Here is a 9,872-nt window from a genome sequence, read left to right on the forward strand (position 1 = left end):
GGCCTCCAATTATAAACATAAACAGTATAGTCCTCACTTACAGTCTTTCTACACACCTTTTGAGCTGTATAAACCTAATACCTAATATTTGAAAGCAAATTTAAGTGAAAACGCTTCCTAATGTCGCTGGAGTTGTAAATATTTTCACTTTTCGAGTCATTTCCGAACATTCCACTGGTAACCTCCGTGATTGAAAATGGCAGGAAATGTAGTAAGAACCTATTTCCTTTTATTTCAAGTGTTTCTTACAGGTTTTTAATGATCTCTGGAAACTATAATTGCGTATTTGAAGAGTTTTAACACAATTAGTGAGAGTTCCTACAACTATATAGTCCAATCGTCAGCATTGTAACTTATTCACACAGAAAACGCCAGAGAAATTCGGCCTCCAATGACAAACATAAACAGTATAGTCCTCACTTACAGTCTTTCTACACAAGTTTTGAGCTGTATAAACCTAATTCCTAATATTTGAAAGCAAATTCAAGTGAAAACGCTTCCTAAAGTAGCCGGAGTTGTAAATATTATCAGTTTTCTGGTCATTTCCGAACTTTCCACTGGTAACCTCCGTGATTGAAAATGGCAGGAAATGTAGTAAGGACCTATTTCCTTTTATTTCAAGTGTTTCTTACAAGTTTTTAATCATTTCCAGAAACTATAATTGTGTATTTGAAGAGTTTGTCCAGAATTAGAGAGTGTTCCTACAACTATATACTGGAATCGTCAGCATATTAACTGATTCACACAGAAAACGCGAGAGAAATTCGGCCTCCAATTATAAACATAAACAGTATCGTCCTTACTTACAGTGTTTCTAAACAAATTTTGAGCTGTATAACCCTGAATTCCTAACATTTGAAAGCAAATTGTACTGAAAACGCTCCCTAAAGTAACCGGAGTTGTAAATATCATCAGGTTTCTGGTCATTTCCAAGATTTCCACTGGTAATCTCCATGAATGAAAATGGCAGAAAATGTAGTATGAATCTATTTCCTTTTATTTCAAGTGTTTCTTTCAAGTTTTTAATCATTTCTGGAAACTATAATTGCGGATTTGAAGAGTTTTACCACAATTAGTGAGAGTTCCTACAACTATATAGTCCAATCGTCAGCATTGTAACTTATTCACACAGAAAACGCCAGAGAAATTCGGCCTCCAATTATAAACATAAACAGTATAGTCCTCACTTACAGTCTTTCTACACAAGTTTTGAGCTGTATAAACATAATTCCTAATATTTGAAAGCAAATTCAAGTGAAAACGCTTCCTAAAGTAGCCGGAGTTTTAAATATTATCAGTTTTCGGGTCATTTCCGAACTTTCCACTGGTAACCTCCGTGATTGAAAATGGCAGGAAATGTAGTAAGGACCTATTTCCTTTTATTTCAAGTGTTTCTTACAAGTTTTTAATCATTTCCAGAAACTATAATTGTGTATTTGAAGAGTTTGTCCAGAATTGGGGAGTGTTCCTACAACTATATACTGGAATCGTCAGAATTTTAACTGATTCACACAGAAAACGCGAGAGAAATTCGGCCTCCAATGACAAACATAAACAGTATAGTCCTCACTTACAGTCTTTCTATACAAGTTTTGAGCTGTATAAACCTAATTCCTAATATTTGAAAGCAAATTCAAGTGAAAACGCTTCCTAAAGTAGCCGGAGTTGTAAATATTATCAATTTTCTGGTCATTTCCGAAGTTTCCACTGGTAACCTCCGTGATTGAAAATGGCAGGAAATGTAGTAAGGACCTATTTCCTTTTATTTCAAGTGTTTCTTACAAGTTTTTAATCATTTCCAGAAACTATAATTGTGTATTTGAAGAGTTTGTCCAGAATTAGAGAGTGTTCCTACAACTATATCCTGGAATCGTCAGAATTTTAACTGATTCACACAGAAAACGCGAGAGAAATTCGGCCTCCAATTATAAACATAAACAGTATCGTCCTTACTTACAGTGTTTCTAAACAAATTTTGAGCTGTATAACCCTGAATTCCTAACATTGGAAAGCAAATTGTACTGAAAACGCTCCCTAAAGTAACCGGAGTTGTAAATATTATCAGTTTTCTGGTCATTTCCAAGCTTTCCACTGGTAATCTCCATGAATGAAAATGGCAGAAAATGTAGTATGAATCTATTTCCTTTTATTTCAAGTGTTTCTTACAAGTTTTTAATCGTTTCTGAAAACTATAATTGCTTATTTGAAGAGTTTTACCACAATTAGTGAGAGTTCCTACAACTATAAACTTGAATAGACAGCATTGTAACTTATTCACACAGAAAACGCCAGAGAAATTCGGCCTCCAATTATAAACATAAACAGTATAGTCCTCACTTACAGTCTTTCTACACAAGTTTTGAGCTGTATAAACCTAATTCCTAATATTTGAAAGCAAATTCAAGTGAAAACGCTTCCTAAAGTAGCCGGAGTTGTAAATATTATCAGTTTTCTGGTCATTTCCGAACTTTCCACTGGTAACCTCCGTGATTGAAAATGGCAGGAAATGTAGTAAGGACCTATTTCCTTTTATTTCAAGTGTTTCTTACAAGTTTCTAATCATTTCCAGAAACTATAATTGTGTATTTGAAGAGTTTGTCCAGAATTAGAGAGTGTTCCTTCAACTATATACTGGAATCGTCAGAATTTTAACTGATTCACACAGAAAACGCGAGAGAAATTCGGCCTCCAATTATAAACATAAACAGTATCGTCCTTACTTACAGTGTTTCTAAACAAATTTTGAGCTGTATAACCCTGAATTCCTAACATTTGAAAGCAAATTGTACTGAAAACGCTCCCTAAAGTAACCGGAGTTGTAAATATTATCAGTTTTCTGGTCATTTCCAAGCTTTCCACTGGTAATCTCCATGAATGAAAATGGCAGAAAATGTAGTATGAATCTATTTCCTTTTATTTCAAGTGTTTCTTACAAGTTTTTAATCGTTTCTGAAAACTATAATTGCTTATTTGAAGAGTTTTACCACAATTAGTGAGAGTTCCTACAACTATAACTTGAATAGACAGCAGTGTAACTTATTCACACAGAAAACGCCAGAGAAATTCGGCCTCCAATTATAAACATAAACAGTATAGTCCTCACTTACAGTCTTTCTACACAAGTTTTGAGCTGTATAAACCTAATTCCTAATATTTGAAAGCAAATTTAAGTGAAAACGCTTCCTAATGTCGCTGGAGTTGTAAATATTTTCAGTTTTCGAGTCATTTCCGAACATTCCACTGGTAACCTCCGTGATTGAAAATGGCAGGAAATGTAGTAAGAACCTATTTCCTTTTATTTCAAGTGTTTCTTACAGGTTTTTAATGATCTCTGGAAACTATAATTGCGTATTTAAAGAGTTTGACCAGAATTAGAGAGTGTTCCTACAACTATATAAAGGAATCATCAGCATTTTAACTGATTCACACAGAAAACGCCAGAGAATTTCGGCCTCCAATGACAAACATAAACAGTATAGTCCTCACTTACAGTCTTTCTACACAAGTTTTGAGCTGTATAAACCTAATTCCTAATATTTGAAAGCAAATTCAAGTGAAAACGCTTCCTAAAGTAGCCGGAGTTGTAAATATTATCAATTTTCTGGTCATTTCCGAACTTTCCACTGGTAACCTCCGTGATTGAAAATGGCAGGAAATGTAGTAAGGACCTATTTCCTTTTATTTCAAGTGTTTCTTACAAGTTTTTAATCATTTCCAGAAACTATAATTGTGCATTTGAAGAGTTTGTCCAGAATTAGAGAGTGTTCCTACAACTATATCCTGGAATCGTCAGAATTTTAACTGATTCACACAGAAAACGCGAGAGAAATTCGGCCTCCAATTATAAACATAAACAGTATCGTCCTTACTTACAGTGTTTCTAAACTAATTTTGAGCTGTATAACCCTGAATTCCTAACATTTGAAAGCAAATTGTACTGAAAACGCTCCCTAAAGTAACCGGAGTTGTAAATATTATCAGTTTTCTGGTCATTTCCAAGCTTTCCACTGGTAATCTCCATGAATGAAAATGGCAGAAAATGTAGTATGAATCTATTTCCTTTTATTTCAAGTGTTTCTTACAAGTTTTTAATCGTTTCTGAAAACTATAATTGCTTATTTGAAGAGTTTTACCACAATTAGTGAGAGTTCCTACAACTATAAACTTGAATAGACAGCATTGTAACTTATTCACACAGAAAACGCCAGAGAAATTCGGCCTCCAATTATAAACATAAACAGTATAGTCCTCACTTACAGTCTTTCTACACAAGTTTTGAGCTGTATAAACCTAATTCCTAATATTTGAAAGCAAATTCAACTGAAAACGCTTCCTAAAGTAGCCGGAGTTGTAAATATTATCAGTTTTCTGGTCATTTCCGAACTTTCCACTGGTAACCTCCGTGATTGAAAATGGCAGGAAATGTAGTAAGGACCTATTTCCTTTTATTTCAAGTGTTTCTTACAAGTTTTTAATCATTTCCAGAAACTATAATTGTGTATTTGAAGAGTTTGTCCAGAATTAGAGAGTGTTCCTACAACTATATACTGGAATCGTCAGCATATTAACTGATTCACACAGAAAACGCGAGAGAAATTCGGCCTCCAATTATAAACATAAACAGTATCGTCCTTACTTACAGTGTTTCTAAACAAATTTTGAGCTGTATAACCCTGAATTCCTAACATTTGAAAGCAAATTGTACTGAAAACGCTCCCTAAAGTAACCGGAGTTGTAAATATCATCAGGTTTCTGGTCATTTCCAAGATTTCCACTGGTAATCTCCATGAATGAAAATGGCAGAAAATGTAGTATGAATCTATTTCCTTTTATTTCAAGTGTTTCTTTCAAGTTTTTAATCATTTCTGGAAACTATAATTGCGGATTTGAAGAGTTTTACCACAATTAGTGAGAGTTCCTACAACTATATAGTCCAATCGTCAGCATTGTAACTTATTCACACAGAAAACGCCAGAGAAATTCGGCCTCCAATTATAAACATAAACAGTATAGTCCTCACTTACAGTCTTTCTACACAAGTTTTGAGCTGTATAAACATAATTCCTAATATTTGAAAGCAAATTCAAGTGAAAACGCTTCCTAAAGTAGCCGGAGTTTTAAATATTATCAGTTTTCGGGTCATTTCCGAACTTTCCACTGGTAACCTCCGTGATTGAAAATGGCAGGAAATGTAGTAAGGACCTATTTCCTTTTATTTCAAGTGTTTCTTACAAGTTTTTAATCATTTTCAGAAACTATAATTGTGTATTTGAAGAGTTTGTCCAGAATTGGGGAGTGTTCCTACAACTATATACTGGAATCGTCAGAATTTTAACTGATTCACACAGAAAACGCGAGAGAAATTCGGCCTCCAATGACAAACATAAACAGTATAGTCCTCACTTACAGTCTTTCTATACAAGTTTTGAGCTGTATAAACCTAATTCCTAATATTTGAAAGCAAATTCAAGTGAAAACGCTTCCTAAAGTAGCCGGAGTTGTAAATATTATCAATTTTCTGGTCATTTCCGAAGTTTCCACTGGTAACCTCCGTGATTGAAAATGGCAGGAAATGTAGTAAGGACCTATTTCCTTTTATTTCAAGTGTTTCTTACAAGTTTTTAATCATTTCCAGAAACTATAATTGTGTATTTGAAGAGTTTGTCCAGAATTAGAGAGTGTTCCTACAACTATATCCTGGAATCGTCAGAATTTTAACTGATTCACACAGAAAACGCGAGAGAAATTCGGCCTCCAATTATAAACATAAACAGTATCGTCCTTACTTACAGTGTTTCTAAACAAATTTTGAGCTGTATAACCCTGAATTCCTAACATTGGAAAGCAAATTGTACTGAAAACGCTCCCTAAAGTAACCGGAGTTGTAAATATTATCAGTTTTCTGGTCATTTCCAAGCTTTCCACTGGTAATCTCCATGAATGAAAATGGCAGAAAATGTAGTATGAATCTATTTCCTTTTATTTCAAGTGTTTCTTACAAGTTTTTAATCGTTTCTGAAAACTATAATTGCTTATTTGAAGAGTTTTACCACAATTAGTGAGAGTTCCTACAACTATAAACTTGAATAGACAGCATTGTAACTTATTCACACAGAAAACGCCAGAGAAATTCGGCCTCCAATTATAAACATAAACAGTATAGTCCTCACTTACAGTCTTTCTACACAAGTTTTGAGCTGTATAAACCTAATTCCTAATATTTGAAAGCAAATTCAAGTGAAAACGCTTCCTAAAGTAGCCGGAGTTGTAAATATTATCAGTTTTCTGGTCATTTCCGAACTTTCCACTGGTAACCTCCGTGATTGAAAATGGCAGGAAATGTAGTAAGGACCTATTTCCTTTTATTTCAAGTGTTTCTTACAAGTTTCTAATCATTTCCAGAAACTATAATTGTGTATTTGAAGAGTTTGTCCAGAATTAGAGAGTGTTCCTTCAACTATATACTGGAATCGTCAGAATTTTAACTGATTCACACAGAAAACGCGAGAGAAATTCGGCCTCCAATTATAAACATAAACAGTATCGTCCTTACTTACAGTGTTTCTAAACAAATTTTGAGCTGTATAACCCTGAATTCCTAACATTTGAAAGCAAATTGTACTGAAAACGCTCCCTAAAGTAACCGGAGTTGTAAATATTATCAGTTTTCTGGTCATTTCCAAGCTTTCCACTGGTAATCTCCATGAATGAAAATGGCAGAAAATGTAGTATGAATCTATTTCCTTTTATTTCAAGTGTTTCTTACAAGTTTTTAATCGTTTCTGAAAACTATAATTGCTTATTTGAAGAGTTTTACCACAATTAGTGAGAGTTCCTACAACTATAACTTGAATAGACAGCAGTGTAACTTATTCACACAGAAAACGCCAGAGAAATTCGGCCTCCAATTATAAACATAAACAGTATAGTCCTCACTTACAGTCTTTCTACACAAGTTTTGAGCTGTATAAACCTAATTCCTAATATTTGAAAGCAAATTTAAGTGAAAACGCTTCCTAATGTCGCTGGAGTTGTAAATATTTTCAGTTTTCGAGTCATTTCCGAACATTCCACTGGTAACCTCCGTGATTGAAAATGGCAGGAAATGTAGTAAGAACCTATTTCCTTTTATTTCAAGTGTTTCTTACAGGTTTTTAATGATCTCTGGAAACTATAATTGCGTATTTAAAGAGTTTGACCAGAATTAGAGAGTGTTCCTACAACTATATAAAGGAATCATCAGCATTTTAACTGATTCACACAGAAAACGCCAGAGAATTTCGGCCTCCAATGACAAACATAAACAGTATAGTCCTCACTTACAGTCTTTCTACACAAGTTTTGAGCTGTATAAACCTAATTCCTAATATTTGAAAGCAAATTCAAGTGAAAACGCTTCCTAAAGTAGCCGGAGTTGTAAATATTATCAATTTTCTGGTCATTTCCGAACTTTCCACTGGTAACCTCCGTGATTGAAAATGGCAGGAAATGTAGTAAGGACCTATTTCCTTTTATTTCAAGTGTTTCTTACAAGTTTTTAATCATTTCCAGAAACTATAATTGTGCATTTGAAGAGTTTGTCCAGAATTAGAGAGTGTTCCTACAACTATATCCTGGAATCGTCAGAATTTTAACTGATTCACACAGAAAACGCGAGAGAAATTCGGCCTCCAATTATAAACATAAACAGTATCGTCCTTACTTACAGTGTTTCTAAACTAATTTTGAGCTGTATAACCCTGAATTCCTAACATTTGAAAGCAAATTGTACTGAAAACGCTCCCTAAAGTAACCGGAGTTGTAAATATTATCAGTTTTCTGGTCATTTCCAAGCTTTCCACTGGTAATCTCCATGAATGAAAATGGCAGAAAATGTAGTATGAATCTATTTCCTTTTATTTCAAGTGTTTCTTACAAGTTTTTAATCGTTTCTGAAAACTATAATTGCTTATTTGAAGAGTTTTACCACAATTAGTGAGAGTTCCTACAACTATAAACTTGAATAGACAGCATTGTAACTTATTCACACAGAAAACGCCAGAGAAATTCGGCCTCCAATTATAAACATAAACAGTATAGTCCTCACTTACAGTCTTTCTACACAAGTTTTGAGCTGTATAAACCTAATTCCTAATATTTGAAAGCAAATTCAACTGAAAACGCTTCCTAAAGTAGCCGGAGTTGTAAATATTATCAGTTTTCTGGTCATTTCCGAACTTTCCACTGGTAACCTCCGTGATTGAAAATGGCAGGAAATGTAGTAAGGACCTATTTCCTTTTATTTCAAGTGTTTCTTACAAGTTTTTAATCATTTCCAGAAACTATAATTGTGTATTTGAAGAGTTTGTCCAGAATTAGAGAGTGTTCCTTCAACTATATACTGGAATCGTCAGAATTTTAACTGATTCACACAGAAAACGCGAGAGAAATTCGGCCTCCAATTATAAACATAAACAGTATCGTCCTTACTTACAGTGTTTCTAAACTAATTTTGAGCTGTATAACCCTGAATTCCTAACATTTGAAAGCAAATTGTACTGAAAACGCTCCCTAAAGTAACCGGAGTTGTAAATATTATCAGTTTTCTGGTCATTTCCAAGCTTTCCACTGGTAATCTCCATGAATGAAAATGGCAGAAAATGTAGTATGAATCTATTTCCTTTTATTTCAAGTGTTTCTTACAAGTTTTTAATCGTTTCTGAAAACTATAATTGCTTATTTGAAGATTTTTACCACAATTAGTGAGAGTTCCTACAACTATAACTTGAATAGACAGCAGTGTAACTTATTCACACAGAAAACGCCAGAGAAATTCGGCCTCCAATTATAAACATAAACAGTATAGTCCTCACTTACAGTCTTTCTACACAAGTTTTGAGCTGTATAAACCTAATTCCTAATATTTGAAAGCAAATTTAAGTGAAAACGCTTCCTAATGTCGCTGGAGTTGTAAATATTTTCAGTTTTCGAGTCATTTCCGAACATTTCACTGGTAACCTCCGTGATTGAAAATGGCAGGAAATGTAGTAAGAACCTATTTCCTTTTATTTCAAGTGTTTCTTACAGGTTTTTAATGATCTCTGGAAACTATAATTGCGTATTTAAAGAGTTTGACCAGAATTAGAGAGTGTTCCTACAACTATATAAAGGAATCATCAGCATTTTAACTGATTCACACAGAAAACGCCAGAGAATTTCGGCCTCCAATGACAAACATAAACAGTATAGTCCTCACTTACAGTCTTTCTACACAAGTTTTGAGCTGTATAAACCTAATTCCTAATATTTGAAAGCAAATTCAAGTGAAAACGCTTCCTAAAGTAGCCGGAGTTGTAAATATTATCAGTTTTCTGGTCATTTCCGAAATTTCCACTGGTAACCTCCGTGATTGAAAATGGCAGGAAATGTAGTAAGGACCTATTTCCTTTTATTTCAAGTGTTTCTTACAAGTTTTTAATCATTTCCAGAAACTATAATTGTGCATTTGAAGAGTTTGTCCAGAATTAGAGAGTGTTCCTACAACTATATCCTGGAATCGTCAGAATTTTAACTGATTCACACAGAAAACGCGAGAGAAATTCGGCCTCCAATTATAAACATAAACAGTATCGTCCTTACTTACAGTGTTTCTAAACTAATTTTGAGCTGTATAACCCTGAATTCCTAACATTTGAAAGCAAATTGTACTGAAAACGCTCCCTAAAGTAACCGGAGTTGTAAATATTATCAGTTTTCTGGTCATTTCCAAGCTTTCCACTGGTAATCTCCATGAATGAAAATGGCAGAAAATGTAGTATGAATCTATTTCCTTTTATTTCAAGTGTTTCTTACAAGTTTTTAATCGTTTCTGAAAACTATAATTGCTTATTTGA

The sequence above is a fragment of the Myotis daubentonii genome, chromosome X (genome assembly GCF_963259705.1).
Source record: "Myotis daubentonii chromosome X, mMyoDau2.1, whole genome shotgun sequence".
NCBI lineage: Eukaryota > Metazoa > Chordata > Mammalia > Chiroptera > Vespertilionidae > Myotis > Myotis daubentonii.